Here is a 12,472-nt window from a genome sequence, read left to right on the forward strand (position 1 = left end):
AACGTTTTTGTCTTGTGTTGTTTTCGGAGCCGTTCCTGGGAATTTTTGTTTTATTCAGGTTTTTCTGGCCATTTTGTTGTTTTGTCAGTTTCTGCTAATAGTGCGCAGTATCCCCTGTATTCTATAAAGGTTGCCCAAATTAGGGTACAGATCCCCGATCTGCAAGCAAACTGATTCGTTAGGGGCTCTTTTACTAAACCGTGTACATGCGCCCAATGCATGCCAAAATGGAGTTACTCTTGCAGTGGCTCTTGCAGTAATTTCATTTTTGGCATGCATCCGAAAAATATTTTTGGACACGCATATTGGACGCATTCCAAGTGGCATTTGATGCATGTAGGTCATTAACACCCAGATTCTTTACCGCTAGGTCAATGGCTGGCAGTAAGGTCTCAGACCCAAAATGGACACACAGCAATTTTCATTTTGCCACACGTCCGTTTTCAGAAAAAAAAAATTTTTAAGGCATTTTTTTACAGGTGTGCTGAAAAATGATTCTGCGTGCGCCCAAAACACGCATCTACACTACCGCAGGCCATTTTTCAGCATGCCTTTATAAAAGGGCCCCTTAATAAGCAGTTAACAATCAATTATTGGTGTTAATTGATACTAATTGGTGTTAATCATTGGTGCTAATTATTGGTGTTAATGGAAACTCTTCCAGAACCAGACAAAACCGAACTCTCTATACCTGACTGCTTAAACCACTCTGTCAATAATGAACGTTTAACGCTTTATTACCTAATCTCTCACGCCAGAAAAGAACTGATTATCTAACTTACTCTATAAGTTACTCTATCATTTAAGAACTTAACGAAATTCCACATTGTATTTCTCATTCCGGAAATGGCGATCGCCACTACGGCTTACTGTAAGCCACATTGAGCCTGCAAAAAGGTGGAAAAATGTGGGATACAAATGCAACAAAAAAATAATTAGGACTTATTTGTGAATCTGCCTAAGTACTATTCTATAACACTGCACACCTAAATTTAATCCTGTGCAATTCAAAAGGGGCGTGGCCATGTGAGGGGCATGGGCAGTTCAGGGGCATTCCCAGAAATTCAGCATGTTATTATAGAGTACTTGGATTTCTGTGCTCAACTACCATCAGTTGAGCACCAGGATTTACACCAGAGACGAACCAAACCCAAATCTGCAGCCGATATTTGCTGATCGGTTTTGACTGAAACCAAAACTAGCACCCCCTCCACCCCCCCACCCCCCCCCCCCCCAGAGAGCAGTTCCTCCCAGACCACCACCACTAACCCCTCTCCAGAAAATGGGTGTCACCGCCCCCGCAGAGACCAGGTCCCCAGGCCAGCCACTCACCCCACCTCACCCTGCCCCACCAGAAGAAAGCGGATTCTGCCAAGCTGGCCCCATCTAACCACTCGAAGGCCATCCCGGGGCCCTGGTGAACTAGTAGCCTTGACTGTCCTTGGTTAACCAGCTAGTTATGGATTCCTCATGAGGTTACAGACCCATTAATTTACACATTTAGAAATGTGTCCTTTGGGATATTTTCATTTTAGAAACTAAGATTAAGAAACATTTTTATAGTCTCACCAAAGAAGAAACTGCTGCTGTGAAAATGCTAGCCGGTGGTGGGAGGCAGGGCTGGTGGTTGGGAGGCAGGGATAGTGCTGGGCAGACTTATATGGTCTGTGCCAGAGCCGGTGGTGGGAGGCGGGGATAGTGCTGGGCAGATTTATACGGTCTGTGCCAGAGCTGGTGGTGGGAGGCAGGGATAGTGCTGGGCAGACTTATACGGTCTATGCCAGAGCCAGTGGTGGGAGGCGGGGATAGTGCTGGGCAGACTTATACGGTCTGTGCCAGAGCCGGTGGTGGGAGGCGGGGCGGGTGGTTGGGAGGCGGGGACAGTGCTGGGCAGACTTATACGGTCTGTGCCAGAGCCGGTGGTGGGAGGCGGGGCTGGTGGTTGGGAGGCGGGGATAGTGCTGGGCAGACTTATACGGTCTGTGCCAGAGCCGGTGGTGGGAAGCGAGACTGGTGGTTGGGAGGTGGGGATAGGGCTGGGCAGACTTACACGGTCTGTGCCAGAGCCGGTGGTGGGAGGCAGAGCTGGTGGTTGGGAGGTGGGGATAGTGCTGGGCAGACTTATACTGTCTGTGCCAGAGCCGGTGGTGGGAGGCAGGGATAGTGCTGGGCAGACTTATATGGTCTGTGCCAGAGCCAGTGGTGGGAGGCGGGGATAGTGCTGGGCAGACTTATACGGTCTGTGCCAGAGCCGGTGGTGGGAGGCGGGGCGGGTGGTTGGGGGGGCGGGGATAGTGCTGGGCAGACTTATACGGTCTGTGCCCTTTAAAAGACAGGTACAATTCAAGGTAAGGTATACACAAAAAATGGCACATGTGAGTTTATCTTGTTGGGCAGACTGGATGGACCGTGCAGGTCTTTTTTTGCCGTCATCTACTATGTTACTATGAATATTGGCAGTTTCTGGGTAATTTTTGAGATCGCTGAAGGAGCAAGAGGCTAAAAGCAGAGCCCTAATTGTTTAAAGACTGAACCCCCCAAGGAAGCCAGCTCAGCTGAGTGAAACGGGCCCCAATGCTCTGACCCACCAATTGGTGCCTTAATTTTTAATTGAATTGAATTTGTTGAGGAATATTGAAGACTGGATCAATAGTCGTGTGTTTTTAATTATTGACAGCAACACAGTAAAAAACGAGGGGTTTTTAGAAGGACCAATGAAAGACAATTGAACCGCTTAGTAATTTAAAAAATATTTCCACGGTGCAGTTGCTGAGGTTCCCTTTTTCCTCTCTACCACTGGCGTGCTTTGGTTAGTTCCAACAGTTTTGCAGCACGGTGCTGTATTGGTATGCGTAATTCCTGGCACTACCAACCAAAAAGGAGGGAAAAAAACCTCCCGATGCCTTGAGACGTGAAAAAGAAAAACCAGTGAGGAAAAACCAAGGAGGATCACAGAAAAGTCCTTATTGAGGATATTAAAAACGACCTGACACGGCATTAATTACGTCAACCGACAGTCTGTCAGTTGTTACTTGGCGATTCAACAAAGTAGAGGATCAACGAAGGACTTCTTTTGCCAGATCGTGCATTAAATTTCTTCGGTGTATACTACAATATCAGATTTACCAAGACCCCCGAGGCAGGCCTTCGGGCCGAAACATGGCCGTGTCGAGTCGTTTTTAATATCCTCAATATCATAGTAACATAGTAACATAGTAAATGATGGCAGATAAAGACCTGTACGGTCCATCCAGTCTGCCCAACAAGATAAACTCATTTACATGGTATGTGATACTTTATATGTATACCCCAGTTTGATTTGTCCTTGCCATTCTCAGGGCACAGATCGTAGAAGTCTGCCCAGCATTGTTCCTGTACTAAACGTTCTGAAGATTCTGGAATCCTAAAGTTACAAGATTCCAGAATCCCTATTATTAGCAACATTCCATGTAGAACCCCAATGAGTATCGTGGAGGGGCATAATCGAAAGGGACGACCAAGTTTTCCTGGGGACGTCCTCGCAGGACGGCTCCAGCAAGGGGTGGGGAAACCCGTATTATCGAAACAAGATGGGCGCCCATATTTTGTTTCGATAATACGGTCGGGGATGCCCAAATCAGCAAATTTAGGTCGACCTTAGAGATGGTCGTCCCCAGGACTTGGTCGTTTCTGATTTTCAGAGATAATGGAAACCGAGGACGCCCATCTCAGAAATGACCAAATCCAAGCCATTTGGTCATGGGAGGAGCCAGCACTCGCAGTGCACTGGTCCCCCTGACATGCCAGGACACCAACCGAGCACCCTAGGGGGCACTGCAGTGGACTTCATAAATTACTCATCCTCCTAGGTTTTTCCTCACTGGTTTTTCTAATTCCTGGCACTGCCAGTTACACCTGATATTCAGTGGCATAGTCTGGTTAAGAGCAGCTGAATATCAGCACCTGACCCTGATCAGCATTAGTTAACCAGTTAAGAGCCTCTCCTACCTGATTAACTAGTGTTATATCAACCCCATAATGTTTCTATATAATGCCCTGGCTTAAGACACTGTAAAAACACAGAAAGAAACAATCATGGTACAATGGTTCTATTGTGCAGAGAAGGGCAACGAAAATGATAAAGGGGATGGGACAACTTCCCTATGAGGAAAGGCTAAAGCGGCTAGGGATCTTCAGCTTGGAGAAAAGGCGGCTGAGGGGAGATATGATAGAGGTCTATAAAATAATGAGAGGAGTTCAACGGGTAGATGCGTCTGTTCACACTTTCCAAAAATACTAGGACTAGGGGGCATGCGATGAAGCTACAATGTAGTAAGTTTAAAACAAATCGGAGAAAATGTTTTCTTCACTCAATGTGTAATTAAACTCTGGAATTCGTTGCCAGAGAATGTGGTAAAGGCAGTTAGCTTAGCGGAGTTTAAAAAAGGTTTGCACGGCTTCCTAAAGGAAAAGTCCATAGACCGTTATTAAATGGACTTGGGGAAAATCCACTATTTCTGGGATAAGCAGTATAAAATGTTTTGTACATTTTTGGGATCTTGCTGGGTATTTGTGACCTGGATTGTCCACTGTTGGAAACAGGATGCTGGGCTCGATGGACCCAATTTGGTCTTTCCCAGTATGGCAATACTTATGTACTTATGTGGTGATGCTGTTGTTTTAACCGTTTATAACCAATTCTTGGCAGCTTACAAAATAAGGTGTGCAATCTCTCTGTTATATGTATCCTGGACAGAAAGACGTTTTAGCGACCTTTTCATCTGAGAAGCGCTTGGACAAAAATCAAAGAGGCAGCAAGAAAAATGAGGGACTTTCAGGGGCAGCTGTGTTTTACTAACCCAGTCATAATGCCCCTAAAAATCCTTATTGTTCTTGCAATGTTCGACCATAGCATTCATGAATGAACCCATTTAAAATGGAAGTAATTAGTGTAGAGGCATGTAAGAGCGATAAGACATACTGTATGTTTAATATCACATGCATATCTGTCCTTTTTCTGTCTATGCAACACCTCCCGGCAAAGGGGGAGGAAGGGAAACAGAATCCCTACATCTTTCCTATCATGAAGGCGAGAAAGCCGGTCCTTATCTTCTCTTACTGACGGAGAAGGAAGCAGGAGCACAGGGGCTGAAATCTTGAAAACAAAACCATTGTGCATGAGAAGAAAGTATATTGTACTATAAATGATTTCTACATGTATCGTGCTGGAAAGCCAAAGTGCAAATATCGTAAAACGATATGCACAACATGGGTACTGGACGCTATGAATGATGAGAAATCGGGGTCCATATCGTGGAACACAAGTCCTTCTGGTCCCTCATTATTAATTCATTTTTTCAGAAGTAAAGGTGGATTTTTTTTTTTTGATAAATTCAAAAATTGTTAACTGTCTTTCTTTTTGATATTGAAAATCCAAAGTCACCTGCGTTGCTGGCAGCATGTATCAAAGTGTACCAACAGACCCCTGGCAAGGTGCTGCTTAGGAAGGGATCCGGTCACATGACTTCAAATGGGTGCACCATGGGAGTTCTCTGAATTACTGAGAAACAAGGGTAATTTTCGAGGACAGTGTGTTTACCGTGTACCAATACAGCTTAAGCTTCAGTTCATGTATATTTACATTTCAGAGTCATCAGCTTCTTCCCGTGATATACCAGAAAACCAGGACAATCTACGATAAAAATCATGCTTAACTGCTAATCAGTTTTTGTGCGCCCCTGAAGTGGAGAATCTCCACCACTCTCAGTTTTGTCTAAGAAATAATGCAACTGTTTTATTGTCCCATTTAATGATAAGCTTGTCTTAGAATACATAATTCTAAGCTGTAAGCTATGAGCTGAGTGGAGGAGTAGCCTGATGGCTAAGGCAGCAGCCTGAGAACCTGGAACTGGGTTCAATCCCCTCTACGAAAGAAGTATCCGTATGTAATATATAAGCCACTTTGATTGGAACCACAGAAAAGTGGTATGTCAAACCCCATCCCCTTTCCCTTAAAAAAGAGAAATCTGTCCATCACTATTACTGGGTATGTTTTCCCTTTCTCTGTTTGTGGTGATGAAGCTCACATGTAGGCCTTGTGCCTGGATTTCTTTAGCCAATCCAGTAAGACATTGGGAGATTTTACTGCTAAACTGCATGAGAACTCTTGACTGATCAACTTCTAATTGTTTGTACATGGGCAGATGGCAGTGTTACTATAATATTAGCATTATTTGCAAAGCCATTAATTTGAAAGAATATCTACTATCAGTTTACTAACCAATGTAAATTGTGAGTAAGTCCAGTGGGTATGTGCTGTGATATTTCATTAACTGGATGCTTATTTTTCGGTGTCACAAAAGCATCTGTATGAAGCTTATTCTATAAGAAAAGCCTTGCCTACTTTCCTTAACAGAAGACTAATATAACCGGGAATATCTGCACCTATACCGGTAGGCACACGCATGTACAGACATAGAACACGTGTAGGTAATTTGCACCTAGAAGTGTGCGCATAACGTGAACCTTGCCCAGACTCCGTCTATGTTTACAATGGGCCTTATTCTATAAAGGTTTTACTCCTAAAATTACGAGCATAATCTATGCTCCAAAACAGATTAAGCTCGTAAATTAGGGGCGTAAATTTAGGAGCATAAATTTAGAAGCATAAATTTGAGAAGCGTAAATTTAGGAGCATCACCTTTATAAAATAAGGACCAAAGCCCCTGATTCTATATTGTGTGCCTAGAGATCCTTTTAACAATGCACATCACGTTTCACGGGCGTTCTGAAATTTACTTGCCTAGTTATAGAACATGGTCCAGTGTGCCTAAATCTGCGCGCTGGGGTTTACGCCATGTTTTTCTTGGTGTAAATGGATGCACGTAGGTTTAGGCGCTGATATATCAACTAAGCCTATTCTATAATCGGTGCCTAAATCTAGGCAATGATCATAGAATGTGCTTAGTCAGCACTAATTACAGCGCCAAGTTTTTAGGCACCATATACAGTGGGGGAAATAAGTATTTGATCCCTTGCTGATTTTGTAAGTTTGCCCACTGACAAAGACATGAGCAGCCCATAATTGAAGGGTAGGTTATTGGTAACAGTGAGAGATAGCACATCACAAATTAAATCCGGAAAATCACATTGTGGAAAGTATATGAATTTATTTGCATTCTGCAGAGGGAAATAAGTATTTGATCCCCCACCAACCAGTAAGAGATCTGGCCCCTACAGACCAGGTAGATGCTCCAAATCAACTCGTTACCTGCATGACAGACAGCTGTCGGCAATGGTCACCTGTATGAAAGACACCTGTCCACAGACTCAGTGAATCAGTCAGACTCTAACCTCTACAAAATGGCCAAGAGCAAGGAGCTGTCTAAGAATGTCAGGGACAAGATCATACACCTGCACAAGGCTGGAATGGGCTACAAAACCATCAGTAAGACGCTGGGCGAGAAGGAGACAACTGTTGGTGCCATAGTAAGAAAATGGAAGAAGTACAAAATGACTGTCAATCGACAAAGATCTGGGGCTCCACGCAAAATCTCACCTCGTGGGGTATCCTTGATCATGAGGAAGGTTAGAAATCAGCCTACAACTACAAGGGGGGAACTTGTCAATGATCTCAAGGCAGCTGGGACCACTGTCACCACGAAAACCATTGGTAACACATTACGACATAACGGATTGCAATCCTGCAGTGCCCGCAAGGTCCCCCTGCTCCGGAAGGCACATGTGACGGCCCGTCTGAAGTTTGCCAGTGAACACCTGGATGATGCCGAGAGTGATTGGGAGAAGGTGCTGTGGTCAGATGAGACAAAAATTGAGCTCTTTGGCATGAACTCAACTCGCCGTGTTTGGAGGAAGAGAAATGCTGCCTATGACCCAAAGAACACCGTCCCCACTGTCAAGCATGGAGGTGGAAATGTTATGTTTTGGGGGTGTTTCTCTGCTAAGGGCACAGGACTACTTCACCGCATCAATGGGAGAATGGATGGGGCCATGTACCGTACAATTCTGAGTGACAACCTCCTTCCCTCCGCCAGGGCCTTAAAAATGGGTCGTGGCTGGGTCTTCCAGCACGACAATGACCCAAAACATACAGCCAAGGCAACAAAGGAGTGGCTCAGGAAGAAGCACATTAGGGTCATGGAGTGGCCTAGCCAGTCACCAGACCTTAATCCCATTGAAAACTTATGGAGGGAGCTGAAGCTGCGAGTTGCCAAGCGACAGCCCAGAACTCTTAATGATTTAGAGATGATCTGCAAAGAGGAGTGGACCAAAATTCCTCCTGACATGTGTGCAAACCTCATCATCAACTACAGAAGACGTCTGACCGCTGTGCTTGCCAACAAGGGTTTTGCCACCAAGTATTAGGTCTTGTTTGCCAGAGGGATTAAATACTTATTTCCCTCTGCAGAATGCAAATAAATTCATATACTTTCCACAATGTGATTTTCCGGATTTAATTTGTGATGTGCTATCTCTCACTGTTACCAATAACCTACCCTTCAATTATGGGCTGCTCATGTCTTTGTCAGTGGGCAAACTTACAAAATCAGCAAGGGATCAAATACTTATTTCCCCCACTGTATAGAGTCTCCCCCAATATGTGTATACAGTAATACCTCGGTTTTCGTTGACTTCGTCAGTTTCGGTTTTCTTCAGTTTATTCCTCGAAAAATTTGTCTCGGATTTCGTCGGCGTGCCCACGTGAACTCGCTGCTAATTTTGCAAAAACAAAGGGCGACCCACGCGTTCTCCTGCTCAGTGTGGCGTTGTTTCTCGTTGTGAAATAATTGCCTCGGTTTTCGGATTTCGTCGATTGTTTTCGGACGGATTATCGACGAAAACCGAGGTATCACTGTATTTACAGACTAACGCTTAGACAGATTTTGACGTTTGCATGCGTACGTGCCATTATTCTAATCACTGCCTTGCATAACCAGCACCTAGAGCAGGCTTGTCCAACCTACGGTCCATGGGCTAGAACCTGGTCCATCAAGTGCTTTTTTCTGGCTCTTGGAAGCTTTGCAGTGCTTAGAGAGAGATTCTTGCTTCCCCACCACAGCTCAGGTCTCTGTAAGCATAAACTGCGCAGTGCCCGAAGTTTGTGTTGATCTCATAGTTTCAAGTCCTGTGAACTTCCGGCATGGCATGGCTCAAGCTTGCAGAGAGCCAAGTCATGGTGGGGAATCACGAATCCCACTGTTTCTTCTGCAGCCGAAGATATGTGAGGGAAAAGAAATGGTGAAGGGCTGGGAGATACGTGAGCAAGAGAGACTGGGTGAAGGCTGGGGGGGCTACATGAACAAGAGCAAGAGTGCGTAAAAGCTGGGGAGGGGACGATGCACTGTCACATTTTATCAGTATTTGACAAAACGTGGCAAAATATGATGGTTCATGTTTTGGCCCTCCAGATGTTACAAAATATAAAATGTGATCCCCCGATAGAAAAAGGTTGGATAAGCCTGACCTAGAGGTTAGCATCCAGTTTATAGAATTATCTCCTAAGGGTCAAAGGTACCACATAGGTTCTGCCTATTTTGTGTCTATATGGTAATCTGTAGAAACAGATCCTCTAAACTGTACTGTTTGCTGTAGCACTGTGTTGACTGTGTGTTTTCAGCACTTCTAATGCCCATTATGTAGCTGGCATGAGCATGGAACAGAGTAGCTTAGTGCAAGCCATTGCTTTGATCTCCAGCAGGCTTATTTTCGAACGAGAAGGGCGCCCATCTTTCGACACAAATCGCAAGATGGGCGTCCTTCTCCCAGGGTCGCCCAAATCAGCATAATCGAAAGCCGATTTTGGGCATCCTCAACTGCTTTCCGTCGCAGGGATGACCAAAGTTCACGGGGACGTGTTGGAAACGTAGCGAAGGCGGGACTGGGGCATGCTTAACACATGGGTGTCCTCGGCCGATAATGGAAAAAGAAGGGTGTCCCTGACGAGCACTTGGGTAACTTTACTTGGTCCATTTTTTCTTGCGACCAAGCCTCAAAAAGGTGCCCAAACTGACCAGATGACCACTGGAGGGAATCGGGGATGACCTCCCCTTACTCCCCCAGTGGTCACTAACCCCCTCCCACCCTCAAAAAAAACTTTAAAATATTTTTTGCTAGCCTCTATGCCAGCCTCAAATGTCATACCCAGCTCACTGACAGCAGTATGGAGGTCCCTGGAGCAGTTTTAGTGGGTGCAGTGCACTTCAGGCAGGCGGACCCAGGCCCATCCCCCCCCCTACCTGTTACACTTGTGGTGGTAAATGTGAACCCTTCAAAACCCACCACAAACCCACTGTACCCACATGTAGGTGCCCCCCTTCATCCCTAAGGGCTATGTAGTGGTGTACAGTTGTGGGGAGTGGGTTTTGGGGGGGGGGGTTGGGGGGCTCAGCACCGAAGGTAAGGGAGCTATGCACCTGGGAGCAATTTGTGAAGTCCACTGCAGTGCCCCGTAGGGTGCCCGGTTGGTGTCCTGGCATGTGAGGGGGACCAGTGCACCACGAATGCTGGCACCTCCCACAACCAAATGGCATGGATTTGGTCGTTTCTGAGATGGGCGTCCTCGGTTTCCATTATCGCTGAAAACCGGGGACGACCATCTCTAAGGATGACCATCTCTAAGGTCGACCTAAATGTTGAGATTTGGGTGTCCCCGACCGTATTATCAAAGCGAAAGATGGACGCCCATCTTGTTTCGATAATATGGGTTTCCCCGCCCCTTCGCGAGGACGTCCTGCGAGAACGCCCTCAGGAAAACTTGGGCGCCCCGTTCGATTACGCCCCTCCGGGTCTCTTACTGGCACTGTCTGTGACATTAGGCAGGTCATTTCACCCTTAATTACCTCTGTTATAACTACACTGCAAGCCAGTTTGGACAGGGACAACACTCATATAACTGAATATGCAACTTGTCTTGTGCTCGAGTTTGAAAAACGGTAAGTAAATAGATAACAGGATGCATAATTATTGCAAATCTGCTCATTATCTATGAATGCAGAGTAGAACGGCATGTGTAAAACATGTAAATATTCATGGAAAGCCATTACTCAGAGAGCTATAGCTAACTTTTCTGCATTAATGTCAGTATTAATGCAATACATTTATCTACAAACTGATTTGCATATCAAAGTAATGCACATTAACGCCCCATGTTATCATATTATGGTATATCTCAGGAAGGAAAAAACAAGACATTTTCTCTGATATAAGCCATCTATGTTGTTAGGTAAAAGTCTATCATCAAATGTTCCATATTCTCCTGCTGATACGTTTATTGAATCAAAACTGCTTTTTTTTTTTAACCTATCTCCTTTTCTAATTTACAGGTCTCCAGTACCATGAGGTCCAGGGGCATCCTTTGCTCTTCGGAAAGCACAAGAGAAATTTACTGTGTCCAGTGGAAACCCAAGTGGGTTGGGGCCATCAGACTTTACACAGATTTTCTAGGTAGATAGTGTCTTCAAACTGCCTGATTTATGGAAGTAAATTAAAGAATCATGTTTGTTTCTTTTGTTACATTTGTACCTTGCGCTTTCCCACTCATGGCGGGCTCAATGCAGCAGGCAATGGAGGGTTAAGTGACTTGCCCAGAGTCACAAGGAGCTGCCTGTGCCGGGAATTGAACTCAGTTCCTCAGGACCAAAGTCCACCACCCTAACCACTAGGCCACTCCTCCACTGTTGCTACTATTTGAGCTATTCCACTAGCAACATTCCATGTAGAAGTCGGCCCTTGCAGATCACCAATGTGGGCTTCTGCTTCTGTGAGTCTGACGTCCTGCACGTATGTGCAGGACGTCAGACTCACAGAAACAGAAGCCTGTGCAGCCTTCTACATGGAATGTTGCTAGTGGAATAGCAACATTCCATGTAGAATCTCCAATAGTATCTATTTTATTTTTGTTACATTTCTTCCCTGCGCTTTCCCACTCATGGCAGGCTCAATGCGGCTTACAAGGGGCAATGGAGGGTTAAGTGACTTGCCCACAGTCACAAGGAGCTGCCTGTGCCGGGAATCGAACTCAGTTCCCCAGGACCAAAGTCCACCACCCTAACCACTAGGCCACTCCTCCTCTCCACTCACTATGTTTCACTAGTGAGTATTTATGAGCCAATAAATGGCAAGAACCTGGATTAAGCATTAGCCAGAGGCACCTCACATACAGTATAGCAGGATGAGCTGCAGTTGCTTGCTAAAGCTTTTTTTTCTCATCTCGATCTCAGTGTAGTAAGGGGTCAGTTCTCAAAAATGTAAAGGTAATGGGTTAATTCTTTTTATTACTGCAGTTTATTACTGGCCTTTCTGAATAGCTCAAGGCCGGGAACCAAAGCAGAAAATCACAGCTCACATATATCCATCAACACAAAACGAAAAGTATTTGTAATATTCATAAATCCGAAAAAAGACAAACAATAGTGAGTAATACAAGGGGAACACGTAAACCAATATCGAAGGAAAAGCCAGCAAAACTAGTGGA

General features: G+C 45.2%; 1 long non-coding RNA gene across 1 annotated transcript in view; it reads left to right on the forward strand.

The window, feature by feature from the left end:
• The window catches only part of LOC115472258, a 72,949-nt gene extending 61,450 nt beyond the window's left edge, over positions 1–11,499 (forward strand). Inside the window, exon 2 of the long non-coding RNA XR_003942493.1 lies at positions 11,322–11,499. This is a non-coding gene — a long non-coding RNA (uncharacterized LOC115472258). The remainder of the gene's footprint in view (positions 1–11,321) is intronic.
• The last annotated feature ends 973 nt before the right edge of the window (positions 11,500–12,472 follow it).

This window comes from Microcaecilia unicolor, chromosome 6, assembly GCF_901765095.1.
Source record: "Microcaecilia unicolor chromosome 6, aMicUni1.1, whole genome shotgun sequence".
Lineage (NCBI taxonomy): Eukaryota > Metazoa > Chordata > Amphibia > Gymnophiona > Siphonopidae > Microcaecilia > Microcaecilia unicolor.